Source organism: Camelus dromedarius, chromosome 35 (genome assembly GCF_036321535.1).
Source record: "Camelus dromedarius isolate mCamDro1 chromosome 35, mCamDro1.pat, whole genome shotgun sequence".
Taxonomy (NCBI): domain Eukaryota; kingdom Metazoa; phylum Chordata; class Mammalia; order Artiodactyla; family Camelidae; genus Camelus; species Camelus dromedarius.
This window is the reverse complement of record NC_087470.1, coordinates 3902150-3925412: the sequence shown is the minus strand read 5'-3', so window position 1 is coordinate 3925412 and position 23263 is coordinate 3902150. Positions and strand designations below refer to the sequence as shown.

The 23263-nt window shown below is 45.3% G+C and overlaps 1 long non-coding RNA gene across 2 annotated transcripts in view; it reads right to left on the bottom strand.

Moving 5' to 3' along the window:
- The window catches only part of LOC135319944 (uncharacterized), an 88944-nt gene that overhangs the window by 40781 nt on the left and 24900 nt on the right, over window positions 1-23263 (bottom strand). For both annotated transcript variants that reach the window (XR_010379027.1, XR_010379026.1), the window contains exon 4: window positions 15222-15993. This is a non-coding gene — a long non-coding RNA (uncharacterized LOC135319944). The remainder of the gene's footprint in view (window positions 1-15221; window positions 15994-23263) is intronic.

The following is a 23263-nucleotide window of genomic DNA, read 5'->3' as shown; positions in this document are numbered from 1 at the left end:
GCTCCCCGTGACACCACGTCAACCCAGGGCAAGCTCTGACAGACCTGCTCTGAGGGGACACCCAGCTGCATGGAACCTTGGGGCATTGGGGAGTCCCAGAAAACACTAAAAATTGTTCAGTGAAAAACCAGCTCAAATATATTACACTTTGCCACATCCTTTAAAAAGGGAAAATGACTGAGACCTTTTTGATGCCTCCGTGTCCTTTCTGCCATCATCAATTATTTGCCCTCTCAGGGTGACCAGTGAAGAACTGGACCCCATATGAAATGCACTCAGATGGAAGAGCTTTTAAAGTTATTTTAAGAAGTTTGTAAGACCCTGTCTATGCCTCACACAGGTGGTCATCCATCACTTCTCACCGGTGTGGACGTACCACCTGAAATCACTCCTTTCTGCTTTTTAAAATCCCTTCATCTAATCCAGGCTTTTCAACAGCAAAGAAGCACCTCAACCACAGACACTGGACAGCTTTTCACCAAACGGACTCGAACAGCCCATTGTACTATCTGGAAACCCTTTTCTTCTATTAAAACCACTTCCAGATACTTCATCATTTTCTGATTGGTGGACTTGGCCTCTGACTGGCCTACTCAGAGAGCTCCCAGACTCACATGCGGGGGTGGGAGAGGACCCTGCTGTTGGGGGAAATCAGTGAGGAAGGCGGACATACTCCCGCCAGGTCTGCAAGGGTAGAATTGCCACAACGTGCTCAGAAATTATACCGTCATCACCCCTGGGCTCCCATGGACTTGTTTCACATTAACCAAACTCATGACACACTGATGAAAGAAAACCAGAAACTTAACTTATTAATGTAACAGAAGACGTGAAACTATGAACCAGACTGAAATATCAGAGTTCAACCATGAGTACATTTTCTCAATGGCCTAATCACGGGGAGGCAGTCACATGGCAAGCATGGACAGAAACAGAGCAGGAAGGGTTTCTAGATTAACTCAATGGACTAAATTTCTGTTATAAGAACTGATCTACTGCCTGGAAAACAAATAACGCCAATCACGATTCACTCTCTGTGGACAGTGGCCAATACATGACTATGAGCATCTGTGTAACTCTCTTTTCCCTGTCCTTTCTGGGCTAAAATATGCACAGAGGTACAAAGATTCAGGGATGCAGATAACACTAAACACCCAAAGCCCATCTCTGGGAGCCTCAAACCAGTAAGCCAGGGTTTAGATACCAGCTCTGCCACTTACTATTTCTGTGATTTTGGCCAACTTACCCTCTGTGTGCCTCAATTTCCACACTATAAAACTGGGATAACAATCAAACCTTCCTTACTCGCTTGTTGAGAAGATTGAAGGATTCATTTCTGTAAAACTCTCAGAAAAGAATGTAGCACATTTTGGGTGTTCAACAAATGTCAACTTAATATCAAAGTGATTTACAAGTCTCCCTTCTAATCATCTTATGTGTTTCCTGGCTAGTATAAGTCCCAAAGAAAATCCTTATTACTCCTTTTATAAACTCTTGGGGAGGACCCTTCTCTTCCATCCCACCACCTGTTTAAACCGAGGGAGGGAATGCCTCCTAACCACTCCTCTGGGCCATGGAGAGTGCTTCTCCATTCACACCCCTGGCCCCTGGCCAACAGCTAGCCCTCGTCACACTAACAGAGTGAGGTGTGAGTCCGGGGAGACAAGCAGGGCATTTGAAACCCTTCCTTTCCCTCCAGTGTTGATCACCATTGGGAAGCACTTGGGATGCTCGGCTTCATGACAGGACAGCTTTGTGCATGAACGGGCAGGTCCTCTCAAGGGAAGGCTCGCTATGTCACAGAGCTACATGGGACAGGGTGAGTCTCTAATTCTGGGACACAGTATCATGACACGCATTTTCCCACAGCCCTGAAGTTCATGGAGAACGTGGCTTCATCAGTAACAAATAAGACATTTATCGCCTGCCTACTCTTTTGTGTCATCTCTCAGTTGGCTGCTGGAGACAACATGTGTATAAGTATTGGATCCCTTTAAGCCCCAAAATATATGAAGTAACAAAGAATTCTGTGGCTTAACGTTGGTTCAGGGCGACTGTGTAACAGTTCTGACTCTGCTGATGCTTAATTATGGGTATAGGAACTAAGGAACCTCCTCAAATATCTTTCAGCATAAAACCAGCTTTTCTTATTTTCCTGTTTCTTAGTAATTGCCAAAGACTCTCAAATGATGGCTTCACACAAAAAAGCAGCTAAAGTTTATGAGCCCTCTTGACATACCCACTGTGGTAAACACTTTACATAATTTCTAATTCTCACAATTCTACAAAGCAGATATGAATGTCCCCATCTCACAGACAAGGGAAAAACTCAGAGCAAACTGACTCAGGCTCACGTGGCTCAGTGGCAGCACGTGCATGCAAACCCAACTCAAAAATCTACACCCCTTCATATATGTACCAAACCTCCTACCACCAATTAACACACAGCGGCGGAGTCAATACTCAGGGAACTCAATACACTTTTCAGCTTTAAGGTGCTCCAGAGGCCGCTTCAAGCTGTTTTATAAAATCCCGGCTCACTGACTTCTAACACTGGAAGAAAAGACCGATTTTGCCATTGTTTGCACAGCAAGTCTGAAATGTTCACAGCGAGATGACAGAATAAGTCTAAGACATAAGCAGAATAATTTTTCCAGGTAGACAGACATAATGGACATTGTGCTATTCTGAAGCACTAAGCAACGGAATCAAAACAAAATAACATTTGTTAAGCCTTCTTTTGCAAAAGGAATATTAAGACTGTTAGAAGTTGCAACAGCGCCACCTATGGCTAAAATGACCTTCCAGGTTGCCGGGAAAGATGCAACACAAAAATTGCCTGTAGGATCAGAAAAGAGAATCAGATAACTAAAAGCTTATGTAGCACATACTGCACTTTGCTTCGGGGGAAGGGAAGGGTATTCAGTATTTAATCTGATATTGCTAATACTCCTGAATATAAACAAAAGACATAGGTTCATGGAAACTCATCTTAGAAGAGGAAAGAATCCAGTCCAGCCACTTCATTTTACAGGAGGGGAAACTGAGACATGGGTTCTGTCCTGCAATCGGCAGCAAAGCTCTCCCAGGCCTCATGTCTTGCACTGTAGCATAAACCAACAGATCTGTACTAGGCCTATATTCATAAAAGTCACGTTTGTATTTTTCCAACAGTAGGTTATCTAAGTATCTTGCAAAATAATTCTCAAAGAGCCAGGATATCATACAAGATTGATGAAATACAAAAACATTTATTTACATAATAAAACAGCATGAGCTTTATTCTATTAAAAAAGTGACTTGTTAAATCAATGTTTTGATATTTTAAACCTGTTAAGAGTGCAGGAAAAAAAATCAAAATTTTGCTTAATCACAAAAGAGAGAAGCTTATTCCCTGAAAATGATCAATGTGGATTTTACTAAACTTAATGAATCTGGTCAGAATTCCACGAATTTAAATGTCTGTGTGGATGGTTACACGGCAACATGAATTCTGAGTTGTAACAATACATATTCTGTGTAAATAATATTCAAGGTCGTCTGATTAAGGCAATTTAACTAGTCCCTGTCTCACTAGTATGATACAGATTTCATTAAAACTTCATACTACACTAAAAAAAAAAAAAAAAGAATCCTTGTTACTTTAAACCATATTCAAATATATCATATATATAAATATTATAAATATTGAATATGCATCAGAAATAAGCGACACTCTTTAGTATTCAGAGTTGATCCTTCTAAAATATCTGTCATTCTGACAGCACATTTTTATTAAGCACCTCTTGGGTTCTTTGTATACAAGGCGTCTAACTCTCACAGTCAGACAAGTTAAACGATATTACTCAAATTTCACAAATAAGGAAATGTACTTAAGCCATGAAAACAACTTACATATTCACCATCAGGAAAGAAAAGAGTAAAGATTTTACTTATAATATTCACTGACAATCTTGTCTTCCATATTAAGACTACATAAAACCAATTCAGTCTTTGTAAGTATTTCTGTCAATAAGGGCCACTAGAGAAAAACAAGTAACATCATTAACAGTGGTTGGACTTTCAAAGCCCACTTCTCTTTGGCACTATAATTGTTTTTAATGTTTTGTTTTTTGTGCTAACAGACCACTAAATTAAAAAATTAACTTTTTAAGTAATTACCTGAGAATTAAACATTTGTGAAAATGTACAATTTTAATTTATGACACTCTGTCTCACATTCTCACTGGTGTCTCTCCTTTGAAGTCCTCATAAGGCTGAGATCACTAAAATCGGCCATTTATGGAGTCACAGAAGTTCAGGTAGCCACTCAACGGGAGGCTGATTAGAGGAGCAATTAAGAATGCATCCTGTGCAGCCTGGGTTCCAGCACCGAGCTAGCCACGGCCAGCTGGGTGTGATTTAGGACAAGCTGCTCCATCTCTCAATCCCTCAGCTGCAAAAAAGGAGACACTGATACCTACCCTCAAACACCTGCTATGAAGTAAAACATGAGGAAAGCATTTTAGTGTTAGGTAGGTGTCCACTCAGAGCGAGTTTGGTCATTATGATGATGAGGATGGCTGTTAATAAATTAAGCTAGACCAAAAAGGAGAAATCACCTTCAAGGAGAAACATTTTAATTCAATCAGCATTTCCTTTTGGATGGATTGCAGAATGTTCTATTGATGTTTTTAATAAACCAAGTTTTGTCCATTAATTATAGATTTACAGGTTCATGGACAAGTCTCCAGAAAAAGAATTAGAGACCTCTAACCTCTGAATACTAAGAAAGTAAATTAAAAAAAAATCATTTGGGAGATTATACATCATTTGGGAGAGTATGTGCTTAGCATGCATGAGGCCCTCAGTTCAGTCCCCATAAACTCCATTTAAAAACTTTCTTTTTTAAGAAATGGAGAATTAAAGCAAAAAGATGGAGGAATACAGAATATTTTAGAGACTCATCTCAGATTTAAGATGGGGAGAAAACATCCATTTCTCAGAGGAAATCTTGAGAACTATGTAAACAGTATCTGAGATGTCTAGTCTTCTAACATTATTCATGAATTCATATTACCAAGTCTTAAAACTACCTGATAACCCACAGAGGTGATACTGATCGTAACACCTGCCAACACGGATCGAGCTCCCGCTAGGACTGCTCTGTTCTGACATCTCTGCTCCTGAGGCCTGACCAGGCTGAGAGCACTAAATTCGGTCATTCATGAGCATCTCGTGTAAGTCCTCCATGTGTGCTTCTAACTCTCCCCTCACCAGCCCCTCTGATGGAAGCACTGTTATCATTATCCCCACCTGCAGATAAGGCCACTGAGGCACAGAGACTAAACCCTTTCCAGGTCACATTGGCATTAAAGGACGTCTGTATTTCTGCTGTTTTGCTTTTGACAAAGTAATCTGAGATAACAATTCAAGGGAGACTGTTAAATAGTCAAGTCTGTCAGGTCTTCACCTCAAAGAGCAGATACTATAAATTCCTGATGTAGGATGAGGCTGCCGCCACAAACTGACTCAGCTTGAAATTAATATCCAAGGTGAAGCAGCGGATTCACGTAAATATTCACGACTGTCAACTCCGCTCACGGGTCTGGGCCCTTCACTGCCTGAACGGGGGTGAAATCCCCACCCGTGTCAGGGAGGGACTCGCAGCTCTTCCGGGACTCACCCAGGATTCACGGGCTGTTTCCCCCCACAGGCTGTCCTCAACGATTAAAAAGCTCTCAAGATTTTTACACCATGCAAAACTGAAAGAAATTTCTGCAGATGGAGCACTTTCTCAGGCTTAAACCTTTTTTGCCTACACTCAGCAAGGGGCAAAAAAAAAAAGAAACATGACTCTACAAAGTCTCTGACCCTCAACACTCACGGGAGTAGAACGGCCACAGCAGCAGATGAGACTTCTCATTGCACGATGAGAACAAAATAAAGCCGCCCCAACAACAGGCACTCCCAGAGACAGAGCTCAGCAGTCTTCTGCACACTCACAGTTGTGCAGCCCTCACCACCATCTATTTCCTGAACACTTCATCACCCCAGAAGAAACCTCCTGTCACTAACAGTCACTCCCTAATCCCCCTCCACCCAGCCCCTTTCAACCATCACCTGCTCTCTGCCTCTGCATGTGCCTTTTCTGGGCATTTCAGATCACTGAAATCAACAATATGTGGCCGTTTGTGTCTGCTTCCTTTCACTTAAAATGCTGTTTTCAAGGCTTGTCCATTTTGAAGTGGTATCAGCATCTCTCTCTCTCTTTTTTTTTTTTTTTTGAAACCGTTAAAGTTTATTAGAAGGTAGTAAGTACTATCAAAAAGAGTACGGTGGAGCATAAGTGATTGGGTTTCAAAGGGAAAAGTGCGGGTTGAACAGTCAGGGAGGATTTCCCAGAACAGGTGGCCTTTTTCATTTTCCTCTTTATTTGTTTTTTCTTTTTTATTCACTCTTACATGTGAATAATGTTCCACAACATGGAGTTACTACATTCTGTTCTTCCATTCAGCAGCTATTTTTGGACGAAGTCCAGTAGAATGAGTGTAAGAAGTGACTATCATGGATGGCATTTAAGCAAAGGGCAAGACGTGCTTTCAAAAAACAAGCCAACAAACAGAGGCACAAGGAAATTCAGTGCGTTTCTGAGCAAAGAGCATGCTTGCTTCGGCAGGACTACCGTGCAGGGCTGGGGCAGATACTGGCAAGAATCACGGTGAGGGAGTCACCTGAGAAAACTCCCCACTGCAAGCAGCTCAGCCAATTCTCCCTCACCCTGTATTGTTAGAGCCATGTTTCTAGGTTACTCTTATTTCAAGTAATAGTACTTTAACTGCACATCTGATCATCTGCCTCAGACCACATTACCTAGAAGCCACAGAAAATCATTCACTGACCGGAGCAGCTCCAGGACATAACGGTGATGGATCAGGGAGTCCAGCAGCATTCCAGCCTGCAGGCACAAACCCCACATGTGCCCTGGTGATGACCGGAAAATAAAATGCATGGAAATATCTCATTGCTGGTACACGACATCTGCCCTCAAATTGCCCCAAAATCATGCTGGCAAAGCACTACTCAAACTTTTCACTCCAAAAAAAAAAAAAATGCTAAGAAGGCAAATTTAGGCCCTTCCATTAAAAACCAGCAACCATCACTGCCAGTATCTGAGCTGGAATTCTCCTGACTTCAAAAACCACCGCGCAGTTACTTTTCAAACGTGAAAGTCATATATGTATTCCACGTAGATGATATTACAGTAGGATTTTTCTTTTCAAAATTTCCAGTTGCAACATTAGCACAAGAAAGTTTATGTTTCAGCTTTAAAAAAATCAATTATCCTCCACTTTCTTAATTTTGAACCTATTATTATTTTATAAAGGGAGCTATGCTGCATATTATAAACCAACTGTTTGGTTTCTGCAAATAAGACCTTTATGACCTCACTATTTCAGAGCAAACTTTAATGATGTTTTGAGAGGTGGGGCCTGGGGCGCTCACTAACAGCTTTTTAAATACTGACAAGTATGTGCTCTTAAGTAATGCAAAGGCTCTAACTCCACACTAGCTCAGAAAGCAAAGAAACTGCACCAAAGACTTATTTTAACATTTTAATATATTCCTATTGTTTTGAATATTAAAGTTCTTAAAAGATATGATTTTTTTGAGAAAGCCAACAGCTGTATTAAATTTCCTCTCACCAAGAAAGCAATCTTTATCAAGAATAAAAACCCCTATAGAAATTGAAATGACGGGATGTTTCTAGCTAAGTGAACATGCAGATCAGAACACAAACCTAAATCCTATCAGATCTCACTCGAACGAGCTCAACAAAGTCCTGGGCTACCCTGGAACTTAGCTCTTCTTTTCCAAAAGTTGGCTGAGCTAAGATCATCACACAAGGCAGGGAAGGAAAGAAGAGGAAAGTCCACCTGGCAGCCTCCATCTGTTTACTTCCAGCCAAAAGTCGCCTCTAGGGTCGCCCTGCTAACAAGCCCTCCCCATAAGGAAATCCGGCATCCACACTGCCCCTGCCGTCCCCAAGCAGTCCCGACGCCTCCCTCCCAGCCTGTGAATGTTCTTCTAATGACCCCCCCTGTTGGTGGCACCCTTCCCCTCTTCCCTGCTACACACACACACACACACAGAGCCACAGCAGTCTTCCCAAATCACAAATTTGATTACATCACCCCCACTTCAAACCCTTCAGAGGCTCCCTGGTGGAATTCTAGCCCCACCCCAGACACTGCTTGCCCAGCCTCACCTCAGTACACAGGTCCCCAGTGACCTCAGGGGCCCCCTGACTTGCTCCTACTCCCCACTTGTCTCCAGGCTCATTTTGACTGTTTCCCAAGGAAGCCTTCCCTCCTTCCAACTACCACAATTTGTTCCTCTATTCCTAGAACATTCTAGGCTAAGTCAACTTCTGACAATGCTAAGCTCACAAGAAGCAAATACATTTTGCTTACTAATGTGGGTCCACCCTCTCTCCCCTAGACACACAAAAGTGCACGTGTTATGAATAAATGAATGACGGGGTGGGTCTCAAAGGGACAGACATACCTACTCTCACCCGTCCCTACCCTTGTGTCTGTAGAATATCAGAAGAAAAACCAGAATTACCTTTACTGAGGGTCACTTTCTGATGACACCCTTCACTGACTACTGTGTCAGTTCTAGTAAAACCCAAGCTCTTCCAAAGCCCTCCATCCCGGACTCTCTCCAGTGTCCTCACCAGCAGGGGCACCTTCCACCCTGGACCACACAGGGCACTCTCCCCGTTTCCCCACGCCAAAAGCCTCCAGGCATCTGCCCGGGCTGCACCTGCCACCTGAGCCACATTCTTGACTACTTCTCCTGGCTGACACTCTGTCCTCACAAATGAATATAGAGTCCATTTCTTCCAGGAAGTCCTCTCTGATAATGTCCTTTAGGTCTTGGTTGGGCTTCATCTATAGCAGCAGTACATGGTGACCAACTGGGTGTTTGCCCGCTCCTTTGAGACCACGAACTCTTGGGGGTCACGTGGGAAGGAGTGAGAGATTACAAGAGGGGTGCGGGAAGCAAAAAGCAAAAATCACAGCCCAAGTCCCAAATTCAAAGATACTTTCTCAGGAAAAATTATAAACAATTTCACACGTGTGCAATTTGGCTACTGTTTTTGTGGCTTGTGGACAGCAAGAACTTGGTGTTCTAGTCCAAAACCCAGATTACATGCAAAGAAATGTATATATTCATATCCAAAGGAAACCAGAGCTGCTCAAAAACAGTTTGCAGTTAGAATTGAAAGGAACTTTGATAAAGGCAATCTGTCTCTCTCTCTTCCTTCTTTTCTGGCATCATATAATTTTAGAAGTATTTGCGTGACCAAGAGATGGCTACAGCCCGTGATTCTTCACTGGAGTGTTTGGGGCTGAGGAAGACCAGATTACATTCACTGCGTAAATGCAATCACACCAACACACTGATAGGTGCCGTGGTGGTGGAGATGATGTTCCAAAGCAGGCAACATTATTCTGTAAGAGAACTCTAAATAGAAAGTAAGAAATGCAATGTTCTGTAGTCAATTTCATTTGCTATATGGGTCATTAATTGATAGTATATCTTGTCTAATGAAACCCAAAAATAAATTGTCAACGTCGATTTTCTTCATCTGACCGTTTTATGCTAACTTTGGATATTAAACCCTCACTCCATAAGTAAAACTGAGGCCTACGCTGCAGCAGTTACATCCCGTGGAAGAAAGCCGATCAAGGGAGAACTGGAGAGTTTCCCTTCAGAAGCTGCTAAGTCTGGTTTTGCACCTGTACGTTATTTGCAACCACGTCATCGAGAATGGAGAAAACCTAACAACTGTGGGGCGAAAAGCACTGAGGTGCTTCAGAAAAATCAAAGAACGCTGAGCTTTGTGAAACAGTCCTGAGGCACTTAAATCGTACTTTTTCTGAAAGGCTCCAAAACTGACCCAATTCACCATTCCAGGTTCAACAGGGAGGTACCGGATTTAGTAGAGAAAACATGCCCTTGAAGTCTGACAAGGCCTTGCTTGAATTCTGCTGCAGCATTTACTAGCCACTAAATGGACCAATTCCTTAACCCTCTGAGAAGGCTTCCCGATCTGCAAAAGGGGGCTGCCACCGCTCACCTGGGAGGCATGGATGAGAACGCAACACGCAAGTAGGGCTGCCGACTGGTACCTGACACGGGGCCTGACTAGCTTCCCTCCGCTGCCCTTCTCCCCCTTTAAACTTGCACTGTTCCCCCGGTAAGGATCAAGACCACGGAACAGAATGCCCGATTTTTCTGTGTATCCCCGGATACATGACTTACCCTTAGGAGGCCAGAAAAACTGCTTCCTCCCCAGTCACTATCAACGTTCTTAAGATTCTGGGTATTTTTAACTCTATTTTCCAGGGAGACTATTCCAGAACTTTCCAAGCACCATTCTCCAGGTTGGCTCCCCTCCCAGCACCCATCCTTTCTCACTTCAGATACTCTGTATGATTGCCGTCTGTTCATGGGAAAGCGAGTCCGGTAGGGTGGGGACTCCCAAGGACTCCCCCCTCCCTCACAGGTGAGTGTGACTACCTTCTGCCCACTCCTCACTCCAACTCCAGCTTCTAAGAAGTCTACCCTCCAGGACCCTGCAGACTCTGCATCTTCCCAAGACACACACGTGGCCACGACCCTCCCTTCAGATTTCTTCCTGGCTGGCCCTGCACACCCCCCGGCCCCTTAAAGATAAATGGCATTAGGCTGAAAATCGCAAATGCCGCTGACTGACACACCAAAGCTGCATGGTCTGGGCTTTCCTCCAACACAGGCAGGGCCCTGCCCCCCCTCAGCCTCAGTCTGCAGCTCTCGAGATGATCTAATTCACATGCAAGGCTATGAACACCAGCTAAGAATGACGACTCCCAACGTGTATCTATAGTCCGGCTCCTTCACCTGAGCCACAATCTCATAGACACGAGTGCCTCTTTGAAGTCCTAACTTGGATGACAAATGGCATCTTAAAAATGCCTCATGTTAACCATTTACTCTGGAATTCGATTCCTGGCAGGTACCTCCCAGACTCCCCATTTTAGTAACAGCCCCAGCACCCAACTATGTGTTTGAGGTCACATTCAATTTCCAATGTTCCCTCCCCTAATCCCTGCCCTGGAATCAGTCCTATTATTTCCGTCGCTAAGCCCATCTCAAATGTGGTTCTACAGGGACCATGGCCGTAACCCCCCAAGTTCACAGCATGGTACACTGACTAACAGTCCTCCGTAGGGTGCTCCCTGGAGGGGGAGGCATCTCCTGCCGCTGGTCACCTCAGAAGGCACTGGATTCTCACAAAGGAGGCCCAGGAGAAGGGACTCAAGGTTCTCCCGTGGTCTGAGCTTTGAAGGGCCCCGAGGTCTGGGGGAGCTCCTAATTAGCAGACACACTTGCCAGTGAGCAGATGAGGATGGAGGAACCCAGGCAAGGCTGTTCTCACTCCAACCCCTGGGCTCTCGGGAGCCACGGGAAAGGCCTGTGTCCAGGGCACAGCCCGGCCATCACAGATCCCAGCCAGCATTAGCCAACACGGACAGCCTAGTCTCCATCTAATTGTGACAATTACTTCTGTTCTGTTCCCCACCCAGAATGTGATGGACTCATTCAGATATTATGGCCTGTCTCAAGCGATACAAATTCAGTGATAAATGAAGTGTCCACATTTGGACCAGAGCATGAAAGGAGAAACAAGGCCTCATGTTCAGCATGATGGTGGTGGCCAAACCCTTCCACCGAGTGAGATGAACCATGATGGGGGTGAGAATCCAAGGTCCTAGGTCGGCCAAAACATCTTCCTTCAAGGTTGGCTGGGGTGTTGCAGACTCCCTACCGCAAACTAACTACACGGCCGTCAGTGGTGGAAATCAGCTGCAACAGACACGGAGTCAGATATTTATGCCAACATGGGTTAAAAGTAAAGGCCGGGGCAGGGAGGCCTGCACGGCTGCTGAGGCAAAGCACAGACCCGGCTCTGAATGCCCACTGGCTGGAGAAGAGAGGAAGCTACGGTCCCCTTTAGCGGTCGCTGTGTCAACAAGATCCAGGTGAGCCAGCTACTTAGGAGAAGGCCATGTTTTCCTGATACTCAGAAAAACCAGCCTCGTAAAGGGAACACAAGAGTGGCATGGATTTTAGACCCACTTCTGCCCCTTTATGAAGGCAAAGTAAAGTAAATGGCACAGGGATGTTGAATGCAAAAAAAAAAAATTAAATAAGTAAACGGTGACTGCTTCCTCCAACAGCGTCCCCTGCAGCTGCACACCCATGAGCCTGCCACTTTCTCACCAGTGACCGCTGGCCAGGAAGTGCCATCACGCACGTCACACTGTGACAGCCAGGAACCGCGTGAAGAGCACGTTTGTGTAAAAGCAGGAATCGAGCAAGATGCTGTAGACTTTGACTTGACAAGATTAAATACTCCATGAAAAGAATCCCTCAGCAGCCGCCAAAATCAATTCGCATCTCACTTCTTCAAAACAATCAAACAAATTGAATAAGGGCGCATTTGTCACCAAATATAAGGAGGACCAAACAGGTTCCTCAAAGCAAGGATTTTAACAGGTATCAAAAACCAGTGGGTGATGTGCTAACAAAGCAAATATTCCAAAAAATTAGAAAATAAAAAATGACTAGGATAATACATGGATCAATGCAACTGTTAAGTTTTTGCTCTTTAAAGCGATGGAGACTGTACGGAGGGCAATCTGGATATTTCCAATGCAGAGTGTGCACAGCCCACAGTTTCAGACGCAACAACATGCTCACTGGGCAGTACAAGAGAAAAAGAATAAAGAAAAAGGAAAAGAGGAACAAGAGAAAATTAGAAACACACAAGAACAAAAATGATTTTGACAGCATGTACAAGAATTTATGTGAGTGTGTGAGGCCAGGGATGCTGGGACGGTGAGACCCACACTCACCTCCTGCTCCAGGGAAGGCAGGGGCCTGAGGGGAGCGGTGCTGCCGGAGGACCCCAACGTGATCAGCGCCCCTAACCAAAACTCCACCTATATGCGTCTAGGCAGCTTTTGAGCTACAAATTGTGGTCGCATTTCAGGCTGGACAGTTTTACTCACTTCCACCAAGAGTAGCAGGAGAGAATTACGCTGTTCCTGTACCAAAGCATTGTTTAAAAAATTAATGACTGTGGAATAGTAAAAGAAAAAATTGAGTAAAAGTGACTGGAGGAGAATGTGCTTGACCCGAGCTCACTGGCCACGTTATCTCACTGACGTTAAGATGCTGGCTGAGCCCTTATGGTATCAAAACAGACAGACCCACCAGGAGGGAGGTTTAATGCGCTGCTGTATTTTGATGCCGAGAGCCATGCCTGGTACACGAGGTTCTGGGTAAACAATGGTGACAGTGTCAACCACTATGGGCTAAGCACACATCCAGCTACTCCGCCAAATCCCAAGGGCAGACTTCAAAAGGCAAAAACAAGTTGGCATTCTCTGGTGGGTCTGCAGAGTCAGAGCCAAGCATTTGCTGAGCAAAAATGACACCAGTGCCTCCTATGACAAAAGAGGAGGCACTGGCCTGGGGCTGGGGCAGGGCTCTAGGCTTCCACTGCTCACCAATCAATCTGTCCAGGGGGAGAACGTGGTCTCTGCATATGTTGCACCTATGCACCTACCTTGACTGACGCCTGGGGGCTCAGCAGGTGGTGACATGTGAGGTGAACGGAGCCAGCCTCGGTGTAGCACAGTGCTGGCAGCTATGCCCTCAGCAGTGCCCAGGCTCCTAAACCTGACACCTCATCTCCAAGGAGCAGAAGGGGAGTGTGGGCATGAAGATCACAGGGCCCTGTGAGGACAAGTACAGGCCATGACATGACTTGCCCCTTCCTTAAGCCATAGAGTTATGTCCGGGAGGAACAGAAAATTCATCCAGAGCCCGCTAGGCACCTCACACACGTGGGGGACTCGGGTCCCCTGTGCCTATCACTCACAGGGCTGGTCTGGACATTCTTTTTATCAATTCTCTGGCATCTTCTCCTCCAACTTACCAATAACCAGAAAGTAGAATCTGATCTTAGTTAATTTCAAGAATCACAGAGCACCGCCTCCACAGTGGGCCCGGCAGCCGTGCCAGGTCCTCCGACAGTCACCTGTCAGACCGCCATGAGTACTCTCCAGACTCAAGGCCTGAGGCCGTAGGCCGTGGGCACACAGCTTCCCTCACTCTCCCCAGCAAAGGGGGACCACCTCTCGGCAAAGGCATGTCACCCTCTTCTGCACGAAGGACAGCACTATAGATACACGGGGAAACAGAGCAGATGGTGGGGGGTTAGGCAGCCCAGAAGAGCTCGTCTGTAATTCCGAGACAAAGTGGGGCCGTTGACTTAATCACAGGGACAAAGTGAGGATGAACATTTCCCTGCTCTTTCCCATACTCCGTGATACGCCTTTCCCTGCATAAGGAGTTCATTCGGAGGTCCCTGGCGGTGATTCTGATGTCCTAACATGGCATGCTGGCTGTCGGGCAGGAAGAGAGGGCCTGAGCCGAACAGGTGCTGGGCCTGGGAGGCAGGAGACACCGGCTCCAGCCCCAGCTCAACCAGCGCCTCGTTCTGCCTCTCGGGATTCAGCATCTCATCTACAAGCAAAGGGATGAGACTATCTAAAGACAGGCTGCCCAACATAAATGAAATGAGAGCCATGTAAAGAAAGTTTCCCAGTTGCCACATTTAAAACGGTAAACAAAGAAACAAACCAACAAACAAAAAACAAATACTAGAAAATGATTTTAAGAACAAATCTTAGCCTACTGTATGTAAAATACTATCATTTTGACATGTAATCAATATAGGAAGTGATAAGATAGTTTACATTCTTTTTACTAGACAAGTCTCAGCGTCTGATGTTCATTTGACCTACAGCAAATCTCAGCTCAGAGCAGCCTCCTCCCCAGCTCTCCTAGCATCAGTGGCTGTGGCTACTCTATTGGTCAGCAACTCCAGGGGTCCCACCAGGGTCCTGGCTGAAAAGCTGCAGTAAGTGTCCACAATAACCCTAAAAGGATCTCTCTGAAACAAAGGCGGATTCACTTTTAAATGTCTGTAAAGCGGCGGGCTGCACCTCCCTCCACCCTTGGCTACAAGAGAGTCCTCTTCCTTGCTGATCACTTTCTGGATGTAGGGAAGAACCCCGGCACACAGCCAGGGTGGACTGGCCTCCAGGTAAACTTACCTGCTTTCTGTGTCCAGTCCCATGATGTCCTCCTTCTCAAATGGGATGCAGAGAAGGAGGATTTTGTCCCCAGAATTGTCGGATGCACCGTCCAGCCACTTGGACTTGGGCAAGATGAAGAGTGACTCAGTGAAGTCGTCGATCCTCTTCTCCACCACCCTGCAGTCCTCGTAAATTGAAGGCCACTTCGGTGCGTGGCTGCTCGGCCACCTCCCCATGCAGCAGAAAGTCAAAGAGCTGAGAGTCATAGAGCGTGGTGCCATACAGCTCCTCTGCACGTGGAGCTTTTCGAAGCCTTGGCCGAGAGGCATTCAGTAATGATGACAAGGCCCAAGACCTTGCGGTGGGTCTGGAAGTCGCTCCACCCATTCTTGGGTGCATAGTGGTGCCTGTAGTGGATACAGTTTGCCCACTGGGAGCTGCACGGACTGATCTGACTCACCAAGGTGATTCACTTATAGATGCAAAAGAAATTCTCCTCTGAGATGATCCCCACGTGTTCGACCACCACGGGGAAAGTCTGGTGGTCCTCAGCACACTGCACGTAGTCAGGGATGCTCATGCTGCAGGCCCTGACGAGAGGGGAGAGGAGATCGAGGTACATACTGTACTGTGGGCTGCAGGTCCATCTGGGTTGCGATGACCTGGTGTGTACCAACCAGAAGGCAAGGGAAGCTCAAGTAAATCCGGAGGTACAGTTTGTCCTCAGAGTCTTCAAATGGCTACCGTAGCTCGGATCACATTACCCAGCTTTTGGTCTAGGCTTCCTGCCCTGCAGAGAAGGGTCATTTCTTGTTTTCTGTTTCCAAGCACCTACCAAGGCCCTGATGCAAAGTCACTGCTGAAAAATGCTGAATAAGGAAGTGAACAAAGGAAGTGCTTTCCCCAACCTCCTTCAGCAGAATATAAAGAAAAGGACTACAGTGGGATCAAAAGATCTGGTTTTCTATCCAATTTATTTGAACTCCTAAGCTTCAGAATAATGGATAAGAAAACTTGCCTTGGGGAGAAGGGTACAGTTCAGTGGTAGAGCACGTGCTTAGCATGTACGAGGTCCTGGGTTCAAACACCAGTACCTCATTTTAAAAAATGAAACAAATAAATAAACCTAATTACCCTCCTGAAAAAATATTTTTTAATTCAAAATTCAAAAAAAAACCTTGCAATTGACACAACATTGTAAACTTTACTATACTTCAATTAAAAAAAAAATCTTTGTCTTACATGAAAATATCTGGATTACAGAAGTTTGCAAATGTAAAATGCCTAGGGTACCACCTGCATAAAAAGGGGTGACTGTAAAATTTAGTATCGCTCCTTTATGAGCTATATTTCCTTTGGGGGGCTTATAACTTCTTAGAGCTAATTTTCTCAGATTAAAAAATATAAACATTACCTGATTCTCAGGACTGCTGAAGAATCAGATAACCCTATGAAAGCATCTGACCCACAGAGGTTACTCAATAATATTTGTTGAATGAATGAATAAACCAGCAAAGTGAATGCTGCTCCCTGCCACAGACCATCATAATGGTACTGCCTGGAAATCCCAAGCCCACGTTCCACCCGTCTCGACACTAACCATGTGGGTGACCTGGTCAGGCCTGTGTGATTCTCTAAGCCCCAGTTTAATCGTGAATAAAATTAGGGCAATAAAACAAACCTCAAATTGTTAGTGAGTCAGTAATGAATTGTACCCCAAACTTTCAAGTTGGAACCATTAAGGAAAACTATACAAAGGGTCCATAGGCCCTCTCCATATTATCTCTTACAACTACATGGGAATCTACATTATATCTCAAAATAAAAAGTCTAATTTTTTAAAGAGGCTATTGAGGTTAAATGAGCTCACTGTCTCAAATAAGGAACACAAAGCACAAATAGGACAATGCCCAGCACATGAGATACACTCAGTTAACATTCCCACTCAACCCATTGGTCCCTCCAACTTCAGAGCAAGAGGATGGGTCCTCGTGGCAAGAGGCCACTGCACCTGAAGCTAACAAAACTAATGGTGCCCACTTCCAAGAGCTCCTGTCATCACCCTTGTTCTAATTTTCTATTTGTAATTTTTTTCTTTTTATTAAATAGAAACTCCCAATTGCATAGCCTTCACCTGACTAGACATCATGATGGCAGCCCTTCAAAACCTGACCACAGAGATCATGATGGCAGCCCTTCTTGGTGAAACAATAAAATGAAAATCCATTTCCACAAGACCTCTGTGTAAATCTACTAGGGAACTTAATCCTGGACTGAGGAAGAGGACTGGGGAGGAGGGGGCAATCAGGCGCACAGAAAACTATGGGCCACCTGTCCCACGATGGACTTTAGACTCAACCCTCACCCTACAGGAAATTCAAAATACACACCGACAGATTGCTATGGACAAGATTTTTTTTTTTAAACAAATCCCTGAATCCCTAGCAGGTCTTATTTCTACCGAAACACAAATGGATTATGTGTATAATGTTTCACAAAAGCCCTAAAATATTATCACGCCAACTTGACACATCAAGAAAAACTGAGGTAGAGAAGTTTATCACATTGTACATGATTAGAGAGAGGCCACGTCAGACACCGTATTTAAATCCAAGCCACTGCTCCAGTGCTCACACTAGAAAGTGTGACATACTGCACCTTTCCTGCCCTCTCCCTGCAATAAATCTCTGAAGAGTCTTTTCTGTGCCACCTGGAATCACAATCACATCAATTTTCCACAAAGTGCTATGTCACTCCTTGGAGGCTGTATCAAAATCTAAAGGGTTGGGATGGGAGGAGTGATTTGCATTTTCTGTTTCTCAAAGGAAACATGGCTTTAAAAGAAACTGAAAAGCACATATCTAGTCTAAGCCCTCATTGTGCAGAGAAAAAAATGGAGGCTCAGAAGAGATGAGGAAAGGTCCTTATTAATAAATATATCCTCAGTGCAGCACCAAGCCAGCCCTGGGCACTGCTGGGGGAGGATCTGGGAGACCCAGGAGAATGAGTGTTAGAAAAAGGAAAGAGAATAAGCATAAAAGGCCCTGTCTCTACACCACCATACCATGGAATTCAACCAAATTACCAAGTAAGGGTGCAGCCAATATTAAGGTGGGCCAAGCAGGTTATAGAAACCTGGAAGTCTCAACCATATTGGAAATTCCAACATTTACTTTGTTTTTTTCCCAGTTCAAGCATCAACTCAGTGGGAACTCTGTACCAGGGACTACGCGAGGCCTGGAGTTCTCCCAAATACAGACCTCTATTACCACGTGTACAAACCACATAAAGGCCACCAGAAGAAAAGCACCCACAGATGGAATTACTGAAACTGAAAGCAGCCAACCAGCATATATTACTAAGAAAAATGGTGCTCCTAGAAATGGACTCATGGACATAGAAAGCCAACTGTGGTTAGCAGGCAGGAAAGGGGGGATTAACAGATACACGTTAATAAATATAAAATAAATGACAAGGACCTACTATATAGCACAGGGAACTATATTCAATTTCTTGTAATGAGTTGTACTAAAAACAATCTAAAACATATTTATACACATATGCATATGTTCATAACTGAATCTCTGCTGTACACCTGAAACTAACATTGTAAATTGACTACACTTCAAAAAAATTAATTTAAAAAAATAAGTAAAAATAAAAAGCAACGCCATTAAGGAAAAATAAAAGAACACTCTAATCCCCTTAGCTGTAGCTGCTGAATATTTTTAGTTGCAAGCACCAAGTCCACTGGATCACTCCAGCACTGGCTGTCACTCTTTCTGACCATCAGAGAGTCACTTGGCTTCACTGAGGTTAATTTTCTCTTCTGTGAAAGGCTACAGTTGCAACTAATGATGTATAGAATCTCATCATTCACAAGCCCAACAATTAGTGAGGACTTCCCATGGGCCAGGCTCTGGAGAGATGAAAATATAGGGTCCCAGTTATATTCATGAGTAGAAGAAGTTTATGCCATAAAGACATTAAGTCTTCCTATTTTGATAGACAGATTCATTGCAATTCTGATTAGAATTCCTACCAGATTTTTCATGGAATGTAACAAGTTAATTTATGGTCAAGAATAGCCAAGAAACTTCTTTAGAACCACCACTGGGGAGGGGTGGATTGGTCATTCATTTCCACTGGTCTTTCTGATGTGATGAAAACGTTCTGGAATAATAATTGTTGCACAACTGTAAATATGCTAAAAGCTGCTGAATTGTACCATTTAAATGGGTGGACTTCATGGTGTGTGAACAATATCACAATAAAGCTGTTATATGAAAAAATATTTCTTGACAATTATTTTTCCCTCTATACTACTTAGTCTGCCCCACAATTTAAGGAAAACAAAAAACCAAAACAAACCAAACTGTGCCAGGAGCTCTTTAGGACTGCAATGTCCCTGGGTCTCCAACGCCTCTGGTGGTGCTCTTCCTGTTAACACACCAAGCTGGGCTGGGCTAGTTAGGGAATGTAACTGTCTTTTTAAAATCGATGGTCACACTTTTCACCCTGGGAGAGGGAAGGAAGGAGGATGACACAGCCTTATGCCTTCAGCTCATTTTTAACTGAACCAAGCCCTGCTTTCAACACTGTAATCCCTCTCACTATAAAAACACATGACACCAACAAGCACCGCCATCATAACACCTGAAAGTGTTCAAGGTACTTACCTGGGGCAGAAACACTGAGGGAGGAGACAGAAGCTCGCTTGGCACTGAGGATCCCTTTTCCCGACTCCACCAGTAGCTGGGCTTTACAGCCGGAGGCTCTCAGCCCAGGGAGCAGTGCAGACGCCACTGAGCTGTTCCTCAGGGAGCGGGAAAGGAAGACCAGGGCAGCCCCGGAGTCGCGGGGCAGGGAAATGGGTGGAAACGCGGGCTGCAGCCCCGCTCGGAGGCCATCCCCAGCCCCAGCCCCAGCTGCCCCGTCTTGGTCCGCAGACCCCGCCCGCCTGGGACGCAGCCCGCCCAGTTGTGGGAACGGGCCGGTGGCCGAGGAGAGGAAGCCCGGGAGGAGAGGACTCGCGGGCGAGAGAGGGGAAGGGGACGCCAGCAGCGGACTGAGGGGAGCCCGGCTGGGTGAGAGGCGGCAGGTGCACACCTGGCCCCGGGAAGCTGTGGCACTGGGGCACTGGGGCAGGTGGCGCGGGCAGAGGGGTCTGGCCCGAGCAATTCAGCTGAACATAGGCTGACTCGCGCCCTCGTGGTCTGTGACACGCGGACCGCCCTCCCGCAGCCACCTGACCCCTTTCCCGGGAGACCCCACATTGCACTTCCACGGCCAGAGGCACCGGCCCCGGGCAGGAGCTAAAGGCCTGCCGGGCGACAGAGCTGAGAAGCCTTTGGGGCTAATCCCCGGCTCCGAGCTGGAGCTTCCAACCCGCGGTCCAGCTGACACCGACCGCCCATGCGCAGGAGGGCCAGCAATCCGCTCTGGGTTCTGCGAGAGAAGGTGGGGCAGTGAGGGAGGGAAAAGATGGGAGGGGGAGGAGAGGAGGGAAAAAGTGGAGGGAGACAGATGGACAGGAATAGCAGAGAGAATGGAGGGATCCTGAAAGGGTAAGGTCCTAGCGAGGATGGCGAGAAAAAGCTTTACCTCTGGTGGCACCCTGAAGAAGGCGGCAGTCCTGCCTCTGTACCCTTCTGTAACACTTCAAGGCCCGCAGCTCAAGTTTTACCTCCCTGATCCAGCCCTCCATCCGATGCTGCTGCAGAACCCCTACGGGTATCACACCTGTTGCCCCCACGCGGAGCAGGGTTTTCTGTTGGTCTGGGAACCAAGCACCCGCAGGTGTTGTCGCTCAGAACTACCTTGGGAAGAGTACATATTCCCCTTTTACACGCTGGGAAACAGGCAGGCACGATCTTTGCCTTAGCTCCACTGTCCCAGGTGTTGGGCTGGCAGGGAGCGGGGTGGTTCAAGATCAGAGCCCCAGACAGAGCAGACTGCCTGAGTGTTGGTGCATAGTCCCCATCCGTCCTGGGTAAACCACACTCCACCCTAGTGGAACCATCAAGGGCTCACAGTAGTTCCCTGGGTGTGGGAGAGCTGTCCTCATGTGAAGGAAAAGCCCAGCTGGGCTAACAAGCTAAGTCACAAATCTAAGTGTGATGTGTCAGTTTACTGATCTAAATTCTGCTGGGCTAACTCGTAAATCTGAAGTTTAGTGTCAGTTTACTGGGCTAACAAGCTAAGCCGTAAATCGAAGCTCAACAAGTGTCTATTACAAGTTGACAAGCACCAGTGTGCTGATTCCTTGCTTTTTGTTGCTTGAGCCTTATTGGCTAATACACCCTTACTTGTAATTAACCCTTTAAAACTTCATGTGTATGTCTTGGAGGTGGGTGCTCAGAAATTCGGAGCAGAAGCCCCTCTGAGCCCGCCGGCATAATAAATCTGAGTACGCCAACACTCCGAGTGGTGATTGTTCCTTGGCTGGCCTGTTGTTTCCATAACACTCAGTTCCAGTGCCCAGCTTGCTAGGTATATAGGAGTGCTACCAAATCCAAATTCATTCTCTTCAGTGCAGGACAGGCCAATAAGTTGGGAGACCAGGTGTTGGGGTATGGAATAGCAAGTTTCTGTAGACCTAGATGGCAAACTAATGTCCTGGAAAACCATCTCCCCAAGTCAGAATTCAGGCTTTTTTCCTACGTGCTTGGTTGTTGCAATCTTCTTGGTGTAGGAATTCCTTCTTGTTAGAATCCTTTGTTCTTGCAGCTATCTGCCTGGGTCAAATCTCTGTAAACCTCTAACAAAACAAACGTTATTTTCTATTCTGCAATTTCTAATCTTTTTATGAATGAAAATGTGTTAAATATACTTAAAGATCAGAGCCTTCAGAATAGGTTCTCCTGTATATTTCAGGCTCTAAGCAACATTGTTTTACAAGCAAGATGAAGCCTAGGAGACAGAGCATAGGGTTAAAGTCAAAGGAAAAGATCTAATATGGAGTCAGATTTGTTCTGTTCTATTACCCAGGCAGAAGCCACTTGAGGATTTAAATCCCTTTAAGTTAAAAATAACTAAAACTTTAAAGGAATTTACATACATAGGTGGGAATGTGCATAGCATATCTGGAAAAGCACCCAAAGGATAGTAAACAGTGGCATCTCCAGGGAGGGCCGGAAGAACAGAGGATGAGGGAAAACTTCTTTCACTTGTGTATTTTTGTGCTGTTTGAATTTTTTTTAACCATTTGCATGTATTTCTTTTTCAGTTAAAAAAATGTGTAATGGAGCAAAGGAGTAACTAGCTCAGCCAATACAGCAGCCATGGAATCACTGAGTCATCACTTTTGATTTAAGCCAGGAAGCATTTATTGACTCTCAACTATGTGCCCAGTGCTGTTTTAAGACTTCTTTTTTTATTATTATTATTATTATTATTTTTATTATTTTTATTATTACTATTTTTATTATTATTATTATTTTATGAAATAATAACAAGGTATCCCTCACCCCTGCCCATGGCTGGTGGAAAACCAACTGAGTTTTTATTGAGTTGTTTTCCAAGGAGTAGAGATGAGTTATAAACTGAACACATCTTCAGGGCAAAACAGTCGGAGTGGTTTTCCAGCACTCCAGACAGCTATGTAGGGTTTTCAATAAAGGTGCCCAGAGGCTGAGAGAGAAAGCCTCGAGGACCCTATAAAAAGCTGCCCAAACTGTCTTCTCCATGGCAATACTGAAATAGGAAAGAACAAATCTGACTCCATATTAGATCTGTTCCTTTGACTTTAACAAAGCCAAGTTAATACTCTCCGGTCTTTTCATGGGTTATGATGTCACAGAGGAGATGGACAGGTCAACAAGGAACCACTCTGCCGTGATCACGGAGCCGGGGAGTGGGATGGGCGGCAACATGTGTGACGCAGCTGTAGCCGTGCCCGCGTTTCTAGGCAGGTACCCAAAGTCGCCTCGACAAGATGTCAAACACTTGTGCCCACGTCCTCATCACCTGACATGTATTAAAGAGAAATGGAAATGTATAAAAGGCCAATACCCTTGGTGGGTACACCGTCCTAAGTGCAAAGTCACAGTTTGACAACT